The sequence below is a fragment of the Ranitomeya imitator genome, chromosome 2 (genome assembly GCF_032444005.1).
Source record: "Ranitomeya imitator isolate aRanImi1 chromosome 2, aRanImi1.pri, whole genome shotgun sequence".
In the NCBI taxonomy this organism is placed as follows: domain Eukaryota; kingdom Metazoa; phylum Chordata; class Amphibia; order Anura; family Dendrobatidae; genus Ranitomeya; species Ranitomeya imitator.
Window position 1 is genome coordinate 521,364,485 of NC_091283.1, and position 18,329 is coordinate 521,382,813.

The following is an 18,329-nucleotide window of genomic DNA, read 5'->3' on the forward strand; positions in this document are numbered from 1 at the left end:
ACTTGCAGCTCTCTGGCACCCCCCTTACTCTCAGGTCAGATTAGGTACTGCACCCTGGGTAATTAGTCGCCAGAAAGGCTGCCTGCTATGTACTGGCTATTGGGCACGCTGCAACGACGCGATAACTACTCCCACTTAGGCAGGATCAATAATTATCAATGCCGCAGTCGCTGTAACGCCACCCAACTACCCGGTACAAAACGTATGCTGCCACCAGCTTCGATTAAACGGGTCCGAAGCTAACCCAACACAGTAGCGTAATTCTCTTCAAGAGACTTAGGGTACGGTTTAGAACAGGAGAATGAACTAACATATAATAGTATATCCCATTGAAAAATTAGGCAGTGCTTTATCAAAAATATTTTATAAAGATGTTACAAATGAGACAATTGCAAATATGTACAAGTATAATTATAACATAAAGGGAATAAATGAGAAAAGATAACACTCACATGTTCAAAACATTGCAGGCAACCAGGCTAGTGGAGTTTTCCATATGTCCCAGCTCATTTGGACGTGCTGCTGGCTTCAGGAGAAGACAAGAAGTCCAGAAGAAGAAATCAAGCAGAGAGAGTGAGCTGGGGATGTGTGCAGCCAGTTATAGCTTCAAGGCTGTGACATCACAGAAAGGCTGGCTTATCCAGACCCTCCTCTCTCTACCTTCTGAGTAAACTTTAAACTATTTTCTCTGATTTCTATAACTTCACTACAAAACATGTCAGAGTCCTAACATACTCATAATTCATCTCGGATTAACGTGAGCATTCTAATGAGATCAAATATGTCCTATCTGGGATACATATTTCCAGAGAAAACCCTACTTCTCTACCAGACGGAGTTAGAAGCCCGAGTTTCAAGGGATGGGTAGATACACCGAGTGAGAATCAGAATATATCTTTTCGTATTTCTAGCTTAAATCGTTTGCCTAATATCTAACAAAAACTAAACAAAGAATCTTTCATGAATTTTTGGAGCCACTTTTCAGTTCTAGCTAGTGGAAGATTCTAACCTGGTCGTAAATACCATTCGGCCATAAAACTCCCCACACTCTCTGAGAAGGAAAGCCAGGAACTGGCAGCTACAAACTGTTACTCCAAGAAGGGGGGCTTAGCCCACGCAGGCTAGCAAGAGAACTACTTATGATATTTCATACCATATTGCGACACTGGCTCGTTGGTCTAGGGGTATGATTCTCGCTTTGGGTGCGAGAGGTCCCGCGTTCAAATCCCAGACGAGCCCATGCTTGTGGAAAGCTTTGACGCAGGTCTCTTGCATGCTGTGCTTCCTCCTGCAGGCTGGATTGCATGAATTTTCTTGCAACTCACTGCTGGGAAGGCGGCATGTGCCACCCTGCCCCTCGAGGCGCCTGGACCTGTGGCAGGCCTTGACCCCACGCGTATCTCCACTTGTTTTGAACTCTTTCGCTCCAAAAACATATGTTGGAGATTGCTGCTCGTTAAAATTCGCGTGCATCTCTCAGGGACTTTTTTCCTGCGGATCTTCCATGAGAGAGAAATGCTTTTCTATGGAGATGCCAGGCAGGTGATTCAGTTGGCAATGCTGGCTACGCCATACACATTGCAAAGCCCCACTTCGTCGTCGGCTCGTTGGTCTAGGGGTATGATTCTCGCTTAGGGTGCGAGAGGTCCCAGGTTCAAATTCCGGACAAGCCCAACTCTTTCTCTGTGGGGGAACCAGAGTGTTCATCTTCTTTTGCCCTCCCTCTGTTAGCTAAACCACTCCCCGTGCTACTTGTGGCCGAGCCCACAAAGGTGGCAGAATCGACGATGCTGCACGGCATGCAGAAAACGTTGGCACGTTGGCTCGTTGGTCTAGGGGTATGATTCTCACTTCAGGTGCGAGAGGTCCCGGGTTCAAATCCCGGACGAGCCCTAGCTGGTGTGTGCCTCGTGTCCCACACGTGGCAGTGCCCTGTTTGCAATGGTCTTGCTCGAGGGCGCTCGAAAGCCATGTCACGTACCCACGGGTGCTTCTCAACAAGGGTCTTGCTCATTTCCCCTGCCTCACAACCTTTTTTGCGAATGATGACAGCTCTGAGGAAGCTCGCTCTTAGCTCGTGGTGGACTGCCATGGCTCCACTTCTCCAGTAAGGTGCGAGGCGTCTTTAGCTGGCTGGCCGTTTCACCGCTCCGTTCCTCTTCTCTTTCTGTCACGTGGCCACGCTCGACTCCTCCTGCCTCTTTGGACACCAGTGTCAGATCTTGCTCTTGCTGCAGCCTGTGCCAAATTGTGACGCTGAGCCAGGTGTCTCGCAGCCCTTGCTTCCGTCGCAGGCTCGTTGGTCTAGGGGTATGATTCTCGCTTTGGGTGCGAGAGGTCCCGGGTTCAAATCCTGGACGAGCCCATGCTTGTGGAAAGCTTTGACGCAGGTCCCTTGCATGCTGTGCTTCCTTCTGCAGGCTGGTCCATTGCATGGATTTTCTTGCAACTCACTGCTGGGAAGGTGGCATATGCCACCCTGCCCCTCAAGGCGCGTGGACCTGTGGCAGGCCTTGACCACACGCGTATCTCCACTTGTTTTGAGCTCTTTCGCTCCAAAAACATATGTTGGAGATTGCTGCTCGTTAAAATTCGCGTGCGACTCTCAGGGACTTTTTTCCTGCGGATCTTCCATGAGAGAGCCATGCTTTTCTATGGAGATGCCAGGCAGGTGATTCAGTTGGCAATGCTGGCTACGCCATACACATTGCAAAGCGCCACTCCGTCGTCGGCTCGTTGGTCCAGGGGTATGATTCTCGCTTAGGGTGCGAGAGGTCCCGGGTTCAAATCCCGGACAAGCTCTACTCTTTCTCTGTGGGGGAACCAGAGTGTTCATCTTCTTTTGCCCTCCCTCTGTTAGCTAAACCTCTCCCCGTTCTACTTGTGGCCGAGCCCACAAAGGTGGCAGAATCGACGATGCTGCACGGCATGCACAAAACATTGGCTCGTTGGTCTAGGGGTATGATTCTCGCTTCGGGTGCGAGAGGTCCCGAGTTCAAATCCCGGACGAGCCCTAGCTGGTGTGTTCCTCGTGTCCCACACGTGGCAGTGCCCTTTTTGCAATGGTCTTGCTCGAGGGCGCTCCAAAGCCGCGTCACGTACCCACGGGTGCTTCTCAAAAAGGGTCTTGCTCGTTTCCCCCGCCTCACAGCCTTTTTTGCGAATGATGACAGCTCTGAGGAAGCTCGCTCTTAGCTCGTGGTGGACTGCCATGGCTCCACTTCTCCAGTAAGGTGCAAGGCGTCTTTAGCTGGCTGGCCGTTTCACCGCTCCGTTCCTCTTCTCTTTCTGTCACGTGGCCACGCTCGACCAGGGATTCAAGCTTGAGGAGGCTAATTTGCATATTCCAGGTGCCTTCTGGGAAAAGCGAAGAGTCTCCCTAAGCTAGAAGATCGTTGGGTACAGCCGGGACCAGCTGCTTGGAAAGAATCACCAAACCAGGGATTCAAGCTTGAGGAGGCTATTTGCATATTCCAGGTGCCTTCTGGGAAAAGCGAAGAGTCTCCCTAAGCTAGAAGATCGTTGGGTACAGCCGGGACCAGCTGCTTGGAAAGAATCACCTGTAGGACATTATTGCAAGAGAGCTTGGCTGAGTAGATTACACAAGAAGGAAAACACACAGCAAGTCAGCAGGATCTAGGAGCAACATGGCAGATGTGACAACCTACATGGTGAGCTGCAGCATGTGCTACATGTTCACAGATCGACCAGAAGAAGAATTAAATTTCACCTGTCAGAAGTGTAGACTAGTGGCCCTTTTAGAAGAAAAGGTGCAGGGTCTGGAAGAAAGAATAGCAACTTTGAAACTCATCAAAGAGAATGAAGACTTTCTAGACAGAACAGAAGCATCTCTACTGGTCACAGAAGGTGAAAAAAGTGTCAGAGAACCTCCAAAAGCAGATGAGTGGAAGCATGTGACCAAAAGAAGCAAGAAGACCATGGAGAAATCACCAACCACACAACTGAAGAACCGATATCAAATCTTTGTAGAGGATGAAGATGGCACACCTAAGGATGAAGCAATACCAGCAAGCAAAAAAGAAAAGGGCACACAGCAACAAGTGACAGCAAAAAGTACAGCCAAGAAGCAACGAAGAGTGGTGGTGGTGGGAGACTCACTACTGAGAGGCACAGAAGCAGCCATCTGCAAACCGGACATAACTGCAAGAGAAGTATGCTGCCTTCCAGGTGCGATGATCAAGGATGTGACCGATAGGATACCAAAGCTCTTCAACTCCAAGGACGTCCACCCATTTCTTCTGATACATGTTGGCACCAATGACACGGCAAGGAAGGACCTACCGACAATCTGCAAAGACTTTGAAGAGTTGGGGAAGAAAGTAAAGGAACTGGATGCACAGGTAGTTTTTTCTTCTATCCTTCCAGTAGACGGGCATGGCACCAGGAGATGGAACAGGATCCTTGATGCAAACAACTGGCTAAGACGATGGTGCAGACAACAAGGATTCGGATTCCTGGACCACGGTGTGAATTACTTGTACGATGGACTCCTCGCCAGAGACGGACTACACCTCAACAAACCTGGGAAACACACATTCGCCAGAAGACTCGCTACACTCATCAGGAGGGCATTAAACTAGAAGAAGAGGGGACGGGAAGAAAAACATCAGACTTGAACAAAGAAGATCCAGGAAAACATACTCAGAAGGGAGGTAAGAACATTTCTAAAACAATCCACAGCGAGGAGATTGGAACAAAACAAAATCCTCTAAACTGCATGCTCGCAAACGCCAGAAGCCTGACAAACAAGATGGAAGAACTAGAAGCAGAAATATCTACAGGTAACTTTGACATAGTGGGAATAACCGAGACATGGTTAGATGAAAGCTATGTCTGGGCAGTTAACTTACAGGGTTACAGTCTGTTTAGAAAGGATCGTAAAAATCGGAGAGGAGGAGGGGTTTGTCTCTATGTAAAGTCTTGTCTAAAGTCCACTTTAAGGGAGGATATTAGCGAAGGAAATGAGGATGTCGAGTCCATATGGGTCGAAATTCATGGAGGGAAAAATGGTAACAAAATTCTCATTGGGGTCTGTTACAAACCCCCAAATATAACAGAAACCATGGAAAGTCTACTTCTAAAGCAGATAGATGAAGCTGCAACCCATAATGAGGTCCTGGTTATGGGGGACTTTAACTACCCAGATATTAACTGGGAAACAGAAACCTGTGAAACCCATAAAGGCAACAGGTTTCTGCTAATAACCAAGAAAAATTATCTTTCACAATTGGTGCAGAATCCAACCAGAGGAGCAGCACTTTTAGACCTAATACTATCTAATAGACCTGACAGAATAACAAATCTGCAGGTGGTCGGGCATCTAGGAAATAGCGACCACAATATTGTACAGTTTCACCTGTCTTTCACTAGGGGGACTTGTCAGGGAGTCACAAAAACACTGAACTTTAGGAAGGCAAAGTTTGACCAGCTTAGAGATGCCCTTAATCTGGTAGACTGGGACAATATCCTCAGAAATAAGAATACAGATAATAAATGGGAAATGTTTAAGAACATCCTAAATAGGCAGTGTAAGCGGTTTATACCTTGTGGGAATAAAAGGACTAGAAATAGGAAAAACCCAATGTGGCTAAACAAAGAAGTAAGGCAGGCAATTAACAGTAAAAAGAAAGCATTTGCACTACTAAAATACTTTATCTAAAAAACTAATTAAAGCTGCCAAAAAAGGAAACAGAGAAGCACATTGCTAAGGAGAGTAAAACTAATCCCAAACTGTTCTTCAACTATGTCAATAGTAAAAGAATAAAAACTGAAAATGTAGGCCCCTTAAAAAATAGTGAGGAAAGAATGGTTGTAGATGACGAGGAAAAAGCTAACATATTAAACACCTTCTTCTCCACGGTATTCACGGTGGAAAATGAAATGCTAGGTGAAATCCCAAGAAACAATGAAAACCCTATATTAAGGGTCACCAATCTAACCCAAGAAGAGGTGCGAAACCGGCTAAATAAGATTAAAATAGATAAATCTCCGGGTCCGGATGGCATACACCCACGAGTACTAAGAGAACTAAGTAATGTAATAGATAAACCATTATTTCTTATTTTTAGGGACTCTATAGCGACAGGGTCTGTTCCGCAGGATTGGCGCATAGCAAATGTGGTGCCAATATTCAAAAAGGGCTCTAAAAGTGAACCTGGAAATTATAGGCCAGTAAGTCTAACCTCTATTGTTGGTAAAATATTTGAAGGGTTTCTGAGGGATGTTATTCTGGATTATCTCAATGAGAATAACTGTTTAACTCCATATCAGCATGGGTTTATGAGAAATCGCTCCTGTCAAACCAATCTAATCAGTTTTTATGAAGAGGTAAGCTATAGGCTGGACCACGGTGAGTCATTGGACGTGGTATATCTCGATTTTTCCAAAGCGTTTGATACCGTGCCGCACAAGAGGTTGGTACACAAAATGAGAATGCTTGGTCTGGGGGAAATTGTGTGTAAATGGGTTAGTAACTGGCTTAGTGATAGAAAGCAGAGGGTGGTTATAAATGGTATAGTCTCTAACTGGGTCGCTGTGACCAGTGGGGTACCGCAGGGGTCAGTATTGGGACCTGTTCTCTTCAACATATTCATTAATGATCTGGTAGAAGGTTTACACAGTAAAATATCGATATTTGCAGATGATACAAAACTATGTAAAGCAGTTAATACAAGAGAAGATAGTATTCTGCTACAGATGGATCTGGATAAGTTGGAAACTTGGGCTGAAAGGTGGCAGATGAGGTTTAACAATGATAAATGTAAGGTTATACACATGGGAAGAAGGAATCAATGTCACCATTACACACTGAATGGGAAACCACTGGGTAAATCTGACAGGGAGAAGGACTTGGGGATCCTAGTTAATGATAAACTTACCTGGAGCAGCCAGTGCCAGGCAGCAGCTGCCAAGGCAAACAGGATCATGGGGTGCATTAAAAGAGGTCTGGATACACATGATGAGAGCATTATACTGCCTCTGTACAAATCCCTAGTTAGACCGCACATGGAGTACTGTGTCCAGTTTTGGGCACCGGTGCTCAGGAAGGATATAATGGAACTAGAGAGAGTACAAAGGAGGGCAACAAAATTAATAAAGGGGATGGGAGAACTACAATACCCAGATAGATTAGCAAAAGTAGGATTATTTAGTCTAGAAAAAAGACGACTGAGGGGCGATCTAATAACCATGTATAAGTATATAAGGGGACAATACAAATATCTCGCTGAGGATCTGTTTATACCAAGGAAGGTGACGGGCACAAGGGGGCATTCTTTGCGTCTGGAGGAGAGAAGGTTTTTCCACCAACATAGAAGAGGATTCTTTACTGTTAGGGCAGTGAGAATCTGGAATTGCTTGCCTGAGGAGGTGGTGATGGCGAACTCAGTCGAGGGGTTCAAGAGAGGCCTGGATGTCTTCCTGGAGCAGAACAATATTGTATCATACAATTAGGTTCTGTAGAAGGACGTAGATCTGGGGATTTATTATGATGGAATATAGGCTGAACTGGAAGGACAAATGTCTTTTTTCGGCCTTACTAACTATGTTACTATGTTACTATGACTCCTCCTGCCTCTTTGGACACCAGTGTCAGATCTTGCTCTTGCTGCAGCCTGTGCCAAATTGTGGCGCTGAGCCAGGTGCCTCGCAGCCCTTGCCTTCGTCGCTGGCTCGTTGGTCTAGGGGTATGATTCTCGCTTTGGGTGTGAGAGGTCCCGGGTTCAAATCCCGGCCGAGCCCATGCTTGTGGAAAGCTTTGACGCAGGTCTCTTGCATGCTGTGCTTCCTCCTGCAGGCTGGTCCATTGCATGGATTTTCTTGCAACTCACTGCTGGGAAGGCGGCATGTGCCACCCTGCCCCTCAAGGCGCCTGGACCTGTGGCAGGCCTTGACCCCACGCGTATCTCCACTTGTTTTGAGCTCTTTCGCTCCAAAAACATATGTTGGAGATTGCTGCTCGTTAAAATTCGCGTACGTCTCTCAGGGACTTTTTTCCTGCGGATCTTCCATGAGAGAGCCATGCTTTTCTATGGAGATGCCAGGCAGGTGATTCAGTTGGCAATGCTGGCTACGCCATACACATTGCAAAGTGCCACTCCGTCGTCGGCTCGTTGGTCTAGGGGTATGATTCTCGCTTAGGGTGCGAGAGGTCCCGGGTTCAAATCCCAGACGAGCCCTACTCTTTCTCTGTGGGGGAACCAGAGTGTTCATCTTCTTTTGCCCTCCCACTGTTAGCTAAACCACTCCCCGTGCTACTTGTGGCCGAGCCCACAGAGGTGGCAGAATCGACGATGTTGCACGGCATGCACAAAACGTTGGCTCGTTGGTCTAGGGGTATGATTCTCGCTTCGGGTGCGAGAGGTCCCGGGTTCAAATCCCGGACGAGCCCTAGCTGGTGTGTGCCTCGTGTCCCACATGTGGCAGTGCCCTTTTTGCAATGGTCTTGCTCGAGGGCGCTCGAAAGCCGTGTCACGTACCCACGGGTGCTTCTCAACAAGGGTCTTGCTCATTTCCCCCGCCTCACAGCCTTTTTTGCGAATGACGACAGCTCTGAGGAAGCTCGCTCTTAGCTCGTGGTGGACTGCCATGGCTCCACTTCTCTAGTAAGGGGCGAGGCGTCTTTAGCTGGCTGGCCGTTTCACCGCTCCGTTCCTCTTCTCTTTCTGTCACGTGGCCACGCTCGACTCCTCCTGCCTCTTTGGACACCAGTGTCAGATCTTGCTCTTGCTGCAGCCTGTGCCAAATTTTGGCACTGAGCCAGGTGCCTCGCATCCCTTGCCTCAGTTGCTGGCTCGTTGGTCTAGGGGTATGATCCTCGCTTTAGGTGCGAGAGGCCCCGGGTTCAAATCCCGGACGAGCCCATGCTTGTGGAAAGCTTTGACGCAGGTCTTTTCATGCTGTTCTTCCTCATGCAGGCTGGTCCATTGCATGGATTTTCTTGCAACTCACTGCTGGGAAGGCGGCATGTGCCACCCTGCCCCTCAAGGTGCCTGGACCTGTGGCAGGCCTTGACCCCACGCGTATCTCCACTTGTTTTGAGCTCTTTCGCTCCTAAAACATATGTTGGAGATTGCTGCTCGTTACAATTCGCGTGCGTCTCTCAGGGACTTTTTTCCTGCGGATCTTCCATGAGAGAGCCATGCTTTTCTATGGAGATGCCAGGCAGGTGATTCAGTTGGCAATGCTGGCTACGCCATACAAATTGCAAAGCACTACTCCATCGTCGGATCGTTGGTCTAGGGGTATGATTCGCGCTTAGGGTGCGAGAGGTCCCAGGTTCAAATCTCGGACGAGTCCTACTCTTTCTCTGTGGGGGAACCAGAGTGTTCATCTTCTTTTGCCCTCCCTCTGTTAGCTAAACCACTCCCTGTGCTACTTGTGGCCGAGCCCACAAAGGTGGCAGAATCGACGATGCTGCACGGCATGCACAAAGCGTTGGCTCGTTGGTCTAGGGGTATGATTCTCGCTTCCGGTGCGAGAGGTCCCGGGTTTAAATCCCGGACGAGCCCTAGCTGGTGTGTGCCTAGTGTTCCATACGTGGCAGTGCTCTTTTTGCAATGGTCTTGCTCGAGGGCGCTCCAAGCCGCGTCACGTACCCACGGGTGTTTCTCAACAAGGGTCTTGCTCGTTTCCGCCACCTCACAGCCTTTTTTGCGAATGGGACTTGATGACAGCTCTGAGGAAGCTCGCTCTTAGCTCGTGGTGGACTGCCATGGCTCCACTTCTCCAGTAAGGTGCGAGGCGTCTTTAGCTGGCTGGCCGTTTCACCGCTCCATTCCTCTTCTCTTTCTGTCACGCAGCCACTCTCGACTCCTGCTGCCTCTTTGGACACCAGTGTCAGATCTTGCTCTTGCTGCAACCTGTGCCAAATTGTGGCACTGAGCCAGGTGCCTCACAGCCCTTGCCTCCATTGCTGGCTCATTGGTCTAAGGGTATGGTTCTCGCTTTGGGTGCAAGAGGTCCTGGGTTCAAAATTCTGATGAGCCCATGCAGGTGGAAAGCTTTGTTGCAGGCGTCTTGTATTCTGTGCTTCCTCCCGCAGGCTGATCTGTTGCATGGATTTTCTTTCATCTGACTGCTGGGAAGGCGGCATATGCCACCCTGCCCCCACCTCCCCACACACCCAACCAAGCCCGGCCCTGTGGCAGATTTTGACCCCACGTGTATCTCCACTTGTTTTGAGCTCTTTCGCTCCAAAAACATATGTTGGAGATTGCTGCTCGTTAAAATTCACATGCGTCTCTCGGGGACTTTTTTCCTGTGAATGTTCCGTGAGAGAGCCAAGCTTTTCTCTGGAGATGCCAGGCAGGTGCATCAGTTGGCAGTGTTGGCTACGCCATACAAATTGCAAAGCGCCACACTGTCGCTGGCTCGTTTGTCTAGGGGTATGATTCTTGCTTTGGGAGCGAGAGGTCCCGTGTTCAAATCCTGGATGAGCCCTACTCTTTCTCTGCAGGGGCACCAGAGTTCTTATCTTCTTTTGCCCTCCCTCTGTTAGCTAAACCACTCCACATGCTACTTGTGGCCGAGCCCACAAAGGTGAGAGTATCGACGACGCTACACGGCATGCACAAAACGTTGGCTCGTTGGTCTAGGGGTATGATTCTCGCTTCGGGTGCGAGAGGTCCCAGGATCAAATCCTGAACGAGCCCTAGCTGATGCGTGCCTTGTGTCCCCCTCTCTCCACATGTGGCCATGCTCTTTTGCAATGGTCTTGCTCGAGGGTGCTCCAATCCGCGTCACATACCCACGGGTGATTCTCAACAAGGGTCTTGCTTGTTTCCGCCGCCTCACAGCCTATTTTGCAAATGGGACTTGATGACCGCTCCGATGAAGCTCTTTCTTAGCTCATGGTGGACTGCCGTGGCTCGACTTCTCCAGTAAGGTGCGATGCGTCTTTGGCTGGCTGGCTGGCCTTTTTACCGCTCCGTTCCTCTTCTTTCTGTCACGCGGCCACACTCGACTCCTCCTGCCTCTTTGGACACCAGTGTCAGATCTTGCTCTTGCTGCAGCCTGTGCCAAATTGTAGCGCTGAGCCAGATGCCTCGCAGCCCTTGCCTCCATCGCTGGCTCGTTGGTCTAGGGGTATGATTCTCGCTTTGGGTGTGAGAGGTCCCGGGTTCAAATCCCGGGATTTTTCCTGCGGATGTTTCATGAGAGAGCCAAGCTTTTCTCTGGAGATGCCAAGCGGGTGCTTCAGTTGGCAGTGCTGGCTATGCCATACAAATTGCAAAGCGTCACTCTGTGGCCGGCTCATTGGTCTAGAGCAGGGGTCCCCAACTCCAGTCCTCAAGGCCCACCAACAGGTCATGTTTTCAGGATTTCCTTAGTATTGCCCAGTTGATAATTGCATTACCTGTGCAAAACAAAGGAAAACCTGAAAACATGATCTGTTGGTGGGCCTTGAGGACTGGAGTTGGGGAACACTGGTCTAGAGGTATGATTCTCGCATAGGGTGCGAGAGGTCCCAGGTAGTGATGGGAGAGCATTAAAATGCTCGGGTTGAGCAAATTGGAATACTTGGGTACCTGGCCAGAACGAGCCCAATGTATCTATGGGAGATCTGAGTATTTTTACAGCGATCCCCCCCCCCCGAAGAGGGAAGTGTATTAGTATGTGTGATGTGTATAAAGATAATATAAAAGGAATGCACATATGCAACTTCATAGTATACATATACATCTAAGCAGGTACATATAGAAAAGAAAAAAATGAAAAAAATAATGTATATACGTATGTCACAAAAGATAGCATATAGGTGTGCATACTTCCCTCTTCGGATTAGTTATGCATATGTAGTCTTCTTGTTGCATGCTCTTTGCATGTATTTGTGCGCATTCCATTTATACTGCACATATATATACATACTATTGCTCATTCCACTTAATCATCTTTTTCCACATGATACGTATCCCTTTACATACATTTACCGTCTTAGCCTCCCCCATATACTTTCTATCATCCCTTGTGCACACAGATTCATTTTTTTCTGCTCCTGACATACTGGCACACACCTTTCCTTATGATCTGCCTATTGGAGGTGAGCTGGGGCGGTGCGCCTGCAGTCTGCGTCCTGTTGGTTGTACATCCCGCGTCTGTATTGCCATGACAGCGGTTTGCTGTCTCTGGTATGTGACGCGGGCGCTGTCGACCTCCGGGTCCACCTGACGGCGCATGCGCCGCTAGCGCTTCCGCTTCTTCCCATCGGCATTTATCTTCAGGTATTTAAAACCCTCCGGTTCCACCGGTACATCACCCCCTGACGAAGGATTAGCGTCCGAAACGCGCGTCGGAGTGCTCTGTATCTTGGAGGGACGGACTCCTATAGGTAATATTATTTATTCATTTTTTTCACCTTGTCTCTTACATATCCCCTTGTTTGCTGGGTTTACTTTTTCGTGATACACCGGTCTTATACTCTGCCTTTGAGACCTTTCCTTGACATATCCTGCCATAGTGTGCAATTTTGTGCACCCAGTTATATTCAGTTATTCTGTGCACTTTTATACATTTAGTTACATTGCGCACCTGGTACGGTCTGCCATATTGTGCACCTGTGCATACCTAGTTATACTGTGCACTCTAAGCTTATATAGTCTTATCCAGGTATATTGCGCACTTTATGTACCTAGGTATATCCGTACCATATGGCGCACCTATATTTGCCATAGTCGTTTCTAGGCCATTACATCATGGCACTATAGTTGATTTTATTATTTTTTAGTGTATATCGTGCCCATATATATATTTTCTCTTTTTATACACCTTTTTGTCTCCCGTTTTTTCAGTTTTTTTGACATCCATATTTTTTCACTAATATACACCTGGTAATTTTTCCAACATTGTGTACATGTTTGCACCATATCTTCTCTGAATTTGCTTGCAGTGTTCTTTATTATGGGGATGTGATTTTTATTTTTATATATTACTATTATAATTTTTTTTGGCACTATGCACTTTTTTACATGGTTGCACATACCTAAATATTAGTTCTGGTTTAGACTCTGGCGGATATTTGGATAGCCATATTGTGTAATGAGACAGTGTATGCTGTATTTTTAAGTTTGATTCTAACTGGTTGTAGTCCGTCTATAATATATATTTTTATTTAACTTGTTATATACATATTTTCTATCTCCAAGTACAGGCACATTGTTAGTGCCATTGCCAAATATATCAAAATAAAGGCATTTTTATACTTATTTGTCATTATTCTTGTATCGAAATCTTTATTATTCTTAGTTCTTTTTTGTTGTGTTTTTCCATTTATCCCGAGTGGTTTGCCACTCATTCCTCTGTGTATTGACCATATTTCACTAATATATAGTATTTCATTTTATATATACACATTTATTTATTATTTCTTCTGGATATTTATGGATTGGGTCTATACATTTTGTTCAAGTGAATAACACTATGTAGTAACTCTAGTTTCACCCACACCTTCAAGTGGCCACTTTTCAAGGTTGGATGAAACTAAGATATCATGAAGTCATCAGACGAGGGGCCATAAACCCCTAGAAAATAAAAGCCACAAGGATTTATATCAAACCACCATTGGCATAGTTTCAGTAAACTTTAATGTTTTCCAATAACAAACAGCAAACATATAGAGGTTTAGAACTGTTTGTGAAGTGAATAAACAAACATTTATCAAGATTGTGTCACTATGAGCATTGTCTGTCCCATCTCTAAATGTTTTACAAGAAATGCAGCTATGTGATTGTCTGAATGCATTTGGTATACAGTATTTCAATCTTGTTTACAAATCGCCATTTGTATATTCTCCATTTGTACATTTGAGGCAGACAAAGTTAAGGCTCACAGGGTGAGAAACTAATATAGTGGACTGATTAAAATTGTGCCGTAACAGCCCCCTAGCCCTAAATGCACCGTACAGACCACGTTCACCCTGGTTCTCTACTGGCAGGAACTGGACAGATTGCAGGAGACAGTTAAGAAGTAGGCCCAATGTAATGTAATGCCCAATTCCCCAATGTGGGGTCCTGTTTTTACAAAATAAAATAGTGCCTTCACAGCCCCCGTGCCCAAAAATCACCGGCCTATAACAGTACAGAGCACGTTCACTCTGGTCATCTAGTGGTTCTGGATGATGAGGAAGAGGATAAAGGTACCATCACACATAACGATTTCTTTAACGATATTGTTGCTTTTTGTGATGTAGCAACGATATCGTTAACGAAATCGTTATGTGTGACAGCGACCAATGATCAGGCCCCTGCTGGGAGATCGTTGGTCGCTGGGAATGATCAGGACCTTTTTTTTGGTCGATGATCATCCGCTGTCATCGCTGTGACACCGCGAGTGTGACGCCGATCCAGCGATGTGTTCACTGGTAACCTGGGTAAATATCGGGTTACTAAGTGCAGGGCCACGCTTAGTAACCCGATATTTACCCTGGTTACCATTGTAAAAGTTAAAAAAAAAAAAAAAACAGTACATACATTCCGTTGTCTGTCACGTCCCCCGGCGTCAGCTTCCCGCACTGACTGTCAGCGCCAGCCGTAAAGCAGAGCACAGCGGTGACGTCATAACGTCACCGCTGTGCTCTGCTTTACGGCCGGCCGGCGCTGACAGTCAGTGCGGGAAGGCGACGGTGGGGGACGTGACAGACACCGGAATGTGAGTATGTCGTGTTTTTTTTTTTTTTACATTTACAATGGTAACCAGGGTAAACATCGGGTTACTAGAGCATGGCCCTGCGCTTAGTAACCCGATGTTTACCCTGGTTACCCGGGGACTTCGGCATCGTTGGTCGCTGGAGAGCTGTCTGTGTGACAGCTCTCCAGCGACCACACAACGACTTACCAACGATCACGGCCAGGTCGTATCGCTGGTCGTGATCGTTGGTAAATCATTTAGTGTAACGGTACCTTAAGGAGGAGAGAAACAAACAGACCAAATGTGGAAGCGTATACCCATGTATGGTTGTGAAAAGGTGCATGAGAACACACCTCCACAAAAGAGAGAATGTATTTGAGGTTATGTTTCACCGTTTTCACTTCGTGGTATACAGAAGTCTTTCCCAATCCAGGCCTTGGTCATTTTTGTAAGAGTCAGCCTGTCAGCATTTTCAGTTGACAGGCGGATGCACTTATCTGTTATAATTCCACCAGCGGCACTAAAAACCTTCTCTGACAGAACGCTAGCAACAGGGCAGGCCAGGACCTCCAAGGTGTAGAGACCCAGTTCATGCCACGTGTCCAGCTTGGATACCCAATAATTAAAAGGCACAGAGGAATACGGAGGACGTTTGTACGATCTGCAAGGTACTCCCTCACCATCTTCACAAACATTGCACTTCTTGTGACAGCACCCCTTGCCTCTGTGCCGCCACGATGGGAGGGTCTGAGAAAACTGTCCCAGAACTTGGCCACTGTTCCCCTGCCTGAGCTGGATTGTACTTCTGTCTCTCTTGCTTGGAGTCCTTGGTTGTACAACAAACTGACGTCTGCTGCCAGCGTTCTCACATGGGAATTTTCTAAGTAATTCCGCTACAAGGACCCTGTGGTACTGCAACATTTTAGTACACCTCTCTGCCTCAGGCAGAAGAGATTGAAAGTTCTCCTTGTAGCGTGGGTCTAGAAGTGTCACCAACTAGTAATGAGTGTCACCCAAAATTTTGATAATCTGAGGGTCACGTAAAATGCAGCACAACATAGAGTCAGCCATGCGTGCCAGACTGCTAACAGGCAAGACTTCCATGTCCTCACCGAGATGACTGACCATGCTGTCATCCTCCTCCTCATCCTCCTCCCTGTCCTTAGGCCATCCCCGCTGAACAGAAGCTAATACAGATGTGTTTGTAGTACCATCTATAGCGCATAAAAGTAGCTCCTGCTCTTCCTCCTCATTGCCTACCAATCCACGTTAAGAAGAAATGAGACTGGGCTGAGTGTAATCCCCCTATGTGTTTCCTTGCTCCATGTCTCGTGCTCCACCTGCAATGCATCCTCTTTGATTGTGACCAGAGTTTTTCAGAATGCTGAGAAGCGGGATGGTGATGCTAATTATGGCGTCATCGCCACTCACCATCTTGGTGCAGTCCTCAAAGTTTTGGAGGATGTTACATATGTCTGACATCCATGTCCACTCCTGAGGTCTTATGTGTGGAGTCTGACCTGAAATTCAATGGTCTTGTTGATGTTGGTAGTCAACAACGGCCCTCTTCTGCTCACAAATCCTTTCCAACATATGCAGCAAAGAGTTCCAGTGCATTGGGACATCACACAACAGTCGGTGAGCTGGAAGCTGAAAATGCTGCTGAAGCACAGCAAGGGCGGATGAAGCTGTAGATGACTTTCTAAAATGGGCAGACAGATGGCGTACTTTCACTAGCAGATCCGGCAGCTCCAGGTAGCTTTTCAGAAAACGTTGAACCATGAGGTTAAGCACATGGGCAAAGCAAGGTACGTGTGTGAGATCACCTTGCCTCAGAGCTGCTACCAGGTTACGGCCATTGTCACACACGACCATGCCTGGCTGTAGGTTCAGCGGTGTCATCCAAACATCTGACTGCTCTTTCAGCACTGTCCACAACTCTTCTACATTGTGCGGTTTGTCACCTATGCAGATTAGCTTCAGCACAGCCTGTTGCCGCTTGGCTGAGGCAGTGCTGCAGTGCTTCCAGCTTCTGACTGATGTGTTGATTTCAGATATGGAGGATGAAGACGAGGAGGAGGAGGTGCAGGAGCTGTAGACTGTGGGGGCAACCCTGATTGACGTAGGGCCAGCAATCCTCGGCATGGGGAGGATGTGTTCCATCCCAAGGTCCGACTGGGTCCCGGCTTCCACTATGTTAACCCAGTGTGTCGTCTTTGAGATGTACCGTCCCTGCCCACAAGCACTTGTCCACGTGTCCACGGTTAGGTGGACTTTCCCGGTAACAGCATTGTTGAGGGCACGGGTAATGTTGTGGGACACATGCTGGTGTAATTCAGATACAGCACACCGGGAGAAATATTGTGGACTGGGGACAGAGTACCTTGGGTCGGCCGCCGCCATCAGGTTGCGGAAAGCTTCCGTCTCAACAAGCCTGAAAGGCAGCATTTCTAGCACAAGCAGAAGGGAAATATTAGAATTGAGGACTGTGGCCTGTGGGGCGTTGGCTGGGTATTTCCACTTGCGTTCCAAAGACTGGGTTATAGACAACAGAACACTGTGCTTGGACAAGGACATGGACGCACTTGCTGATGGTGCTGCTTGACTGTGGGCCACAACAGGTGCAGGGCTAGAGGCATCTTCACATGCACAGTGTACTGGGGATTGGCGTCTACGCAAAACAGTTGAAGAAGCAGTGGTGTGACCAGCAAGCAGTGGTCCTGGAGCCTGACGTTGAGCCCACAAAGTCGGGTGCTTTGCTTGTATGTGCCTGATCATGCTGGTTGTTTTGCTACCCCTGCTGATGCGGGCATGGCAGGTGCTGCAAATGGCCTGTTTGGGGTTATCGGCAGAGTCTTTAAAAAATAGCCAGACTCGGGAAGTTCCCACAATCCATTTCTTCTGACCCAGCAGTCAGGACTATAAATTTAGAAACATCCTTAGGGGTGCACGCATGTGGGGGTGCACGTAAGTGTCCCAGAAGCAAAGTGTCACGCAGCTAAGCATCATGCAGCAATTATTCCATGGCAGTTAGTCAGGACAGGAGTCAGGTAACCCACACTCTGCACTCCCGTCTATCCATGTGTTTTATTCCTATTCTCCTGTGTTCTCTTGCAATCCACTTTCACCGCCCAATCCCCCCTCCATTACGACTCATATTCATCAACTCCTTTCTCCTTCCCTCTACCATGTACAGCACCCATGCACTTCTCACCTTCCTGAAAAACCTCAGTACAGCTTGCCCAAACACTCTGCACAAAAAAACTTCATACAATTCCAAAAACTACTTGCTTGTTATCTTCCTACTCCTACTGATTTCAGGGGACATCTCCCTCAACCCCAGTCCACCTTCCACCAACCTCAACCCATACGCTACCTCACATAGAAACCTTAATAATTTTACTAATATTACTTGCACTCCTTCATCTCCTTCTTTTAATTGTGCCCTTTGGAATCCACGGTCTGTATGCAACAAGCTTCCTTTCCTACACAATTACTTTCTGAAAAACTCTCTGAATCTGCTGGCCCTCACGGAAACCTGGATTCAGGATTCTGACACGGTCTCTCCTGCTCCCATTTCCCATGGTGGCTTACAATTCTCACATTCCCCGAGACCCACAAACAGACATGGTGGTGGAGTTGGCATACTTCTCTCCACACAATGCACCTTCCAGGTCATCCCCCCA

General features: G+C 47.5%; 7 non-coding genes across 7 annotated transcripts; all 7 read left to right on the forward strand.

Moving 5' to 3' along the window:
- The first annotated feature begins 2,293 nt into the window (after positions 1–2,293).
- Positions 2,294–2,365, forward strand: TRNAP-UGG (transfer RNA proline (anticodon UGG)). The gene has a single exon. It is a non-coding gene; the product is annotated as a tRNA-Pro (tRNA).
- Positions 2,366–2,942: 577 nt separating this feature from the next.
- TRNAP-CGG (transfer RNA proline (anticodon CGG)) lies at positions 2,943–3,014 on the forward strand. The gene has a single exon. It is a non-coding gene; the product is annotated as a tRNA-Pro (tRNA).
- A 4,675-nt stretch (positions 3,015–7,689) lies between these two features.
- Positions 7,690–7,761, forward strand: TRNAP-UGG (transfer RNA proline (anticodon UGG)). The gene has a single exon. It is a non-coding gene; the product is annotated as a tRNA-Pro (tRNA).
- A 365-nt stretch (positions 7,762–8,126) lies between these two features.
- On the forward strand, positions 8,127–8,198 carry TRNAP-AGG (transfer RNA proline (anticodon AGG)). The gene has a single exon. It is a non-coding gene; the product is annotated as a tRNA-Pro (tRNA).
- A 140-nt stretch (positions 8,199–8,338) lies between these two features.
- On the forward strand, positions 8,339–8,410 carry TRNAP-CGG (transfer RNA proline (anticodon CGG)). Its single transcript has one exon. It is a non-coding gene; the product is annotated as a tRNA-Pro (tRNA).
- A 1,048-nt stretch (positions 8,411–9,458) lies between these two features.
- TRNAR-CCG (transfer RNA arginine (anticodon CCG)) lies at positions 9,459–9,530 on the forward strand. Its single transcript has one exon. It is a non-coding gene; the product is annotated as a tRNA-Arg (tRNA).
- A 1,071-nt stretch (positions 9,531–10,601) lies between these two features.
- On the forward strand, positions 10,602–10,673 carry TRNAP-CGG (transfer RNA proline (anticodon CGG)). The gene has a single exon. It is a non-coding gene; the product is annotated as a tRNA-Pro (tRNA).
- Positions 10,674–18,329: the final 7,656 nt, after the last annotated feature.